This window comes from Seriola lalandi, unplaced genomic scaffold (genome assembly GCF_002814215.2).
Source record: "Seriola lalandi dorsalis isolate HSWRI2012SDOR001 ecotype SW California unplaced genomic scaffold, Sedor1 jcf7180001973674, whole genome shotgun sequence".
Lineage (NCBI taxonomy): Eukaryota > Metazoa > Chordata > Actinopteri > Carangiformes > Carangidae > Seriola > Seriola lalandi.
The window spans coordinates 1-2,341 of NW_019444340.1; the positions used below are offsets into that span (position 1 = coordinate 1).

Consider the following 2,341-nt stretch of genomic DNA (forward strand, 5'->3'; position numbering starts at 1 on the left):
TACATCTCAGCTAACTCGGGCGACCCGGGCCAGAGCGACAGCAAGAAGTCCTACTCCTATGGCTGGTCCTTCTACTTTGGCGCCCTCTCCTTCATCATGGCAGAAATGGTAGGCGTGCTGGCCGTGCACATGTTCATTGAAAAGCACCGCAAGCTACGAGCAAAGTCCCGCACCGAGCTCATCAAGAAATCCGCCTTCAGCCGCATCCCCTCCTATCGCTACCGCTTCCGGCGCCGCTCCAGCGTGCGTTCGTCCGAGGCCCCCAGCCGTGACGCCTCACCCCTGGGGAAAGGTGGCTACACGGGGCCTGCCGCCTCCGAGATGCCTATGTACACGCTGAACCCACGCGAGGCGGGCAACGCCGGCAGCAAAGCAGGTGGCGGCATGGGCGGGCTGCTCAACTCAGAGAGGGAGTTCCTCCAGAGCAGCACGCTCACTAAAGACTACAGCAAGGACCCCAACCGCAGGACCACACCTGTCTGAGAGGTGCTGGCTGCAGATATCGCCCAATCAGAGTATCAAAGAGGATGATGATGAGAAATACAGGGGGAGTGCCGGCAAAAGCAGGGGCCACACAGGGTTACGGGGTGGGAAAGGGGTTTGATAAACTTCGACTGTGAACTGTGAACTTTTAGCCTTTGAACTGTGAATCCTGAGCCCTGTGAGAGATTCAGTGTGTGTAGCAGGGTCGGTTCTGATGGAGAAGTTGATCCCAACTCCACTTTACCACATATCACTGTAGTTGTACTTGTAACTCCTTACATATGAAGGCACATTCAATTTATGTTCATGATTTTTATGTTCATAAATTGACTTTTTCAAGAGGGAAACAGAATTGAACTTAAGAAAAAGTTTAAGAGCATATTGTAAGTGGTTCACTGTCTGGGGCAACTTCTCCTAAAAATGAAAATAATGTGAACTAAAGGAGAAGAGGGAAGAGGTGAGAGTGATCTCTGACCTTCTGACCTCTGTCCTCCTGACCTTTTGGATAGCAGCAGAGTTGGATCAGTGCAGGGTGCTCTGCTATTTCAATGCTATTTAAAAGTGAGGGAGTTAACACCTCAGGATAGGGATTGATTCATTTTCAGTTCAGCTGAAATTCAAAATATGAATTGAAGATGTAGTTTGTCCATGTTACGGCAGCACATTTGTGGCACTAGTTATTATTTTCTATACATATTGTATATATTCTCCTTTCATATTGATTGATTTTATTTTTAATGATGGAAAAGCTCACTTCATTACCGACTGAACTGAAACTGAATTGAGCTCATTCCTGGTAACATTTACCCCCCATCTTCTCCCAGGTCAGTTGTTAAACCTGCAAAGGGATTCTTTTTTTTATGAAGGGGAAAGAGTATACTGACTGCAGATCAGCTGCTATTGGGGAAAAGGTGTGACTCAACAACACTAATGAGTCTCTTTTAGGGTAATGTTAGATCATTGGTGCTTCCTTTTACTCCTCCTTTTAGCCACATGTCTTCTCTTGATTTATTTTTTCACCTAAAGCTTAAAGAGATGATCAAATATTTATCTATCTGTCTGTCTGTCTGTCTGTCTGCCTTCACTCATCACCTTTCATCTTCCACATTTTTCTGTGTAGCCCCCCATAACTCACCTCACTGCCACCCTCTGCACACCTCCTCTCACCCTCTCTTTCCTCTGAGGGACACTCCACTAGATTTAGGTCCTGTCTTCCGTTGTTGTCGCTCGTAGACTAGTCACGTTTTCTGGAGGTTGTTGGTTCGGGGTACTGTGGAGGAGAGACCGCTGAGCTGTGAATATGCTTTAAGGCAGAGCCAAAAAGACATTAAACAAACAAGAGATGGACTTTTTGTTTGCCCACTACCTCTTGGTGAATATCTATCAGATTCATTTAATATAAAGTTGTCTTTACTTGCTAGAACAATTGTTAAAATTTCAGCTGCAGAAACAAACGCTGAGAAAATGCTCACTTCAGTCTAAAGTACACATCTCTCTTCTCCAATGGAGGATTGAAAAACGAAAATTGTATGTGTCGCACAATTTTCAGATAGATAGATGGAGCTGCATTATTCAAAGGATTTGTGCTCCGTTCATTCAGCCGTCACTCACAGCCTCTCCTCCTTTTTATCTCCCTTACATGTGCACACACACTGCACAAATACACACACACACACACCTAAACACGTCTGTCAAATGTCTCCCGGCTGTGACATCCACAGACAGCCATGGCCCTATCATATTTCAAACACCTGTACAGTTTTTACTGTAACAGACTCTAGAGACACATCAATACATTTCTGTTTATCTCTCTCTCTCTTGCTCTCTCTCAGACATATACACATTAACATACTGCACG

At 45.4% G+C, this 2,341-nt stretch overlaps 1 pseudogene; it reads left to right on the forward strand.

Annotated features, from left to right (window-relative positions):
- Positions 1-6: 6 nt before the first annotated feature.
- On the forward strand, positions 7-1,830 carry LOC111652623 (voltage-dependent calcium channel gamma-3 subunit pseudogene; annotated as a pseudogene).
- Positions 1,831-2,341: the final 511 nt, after the last annotated feature.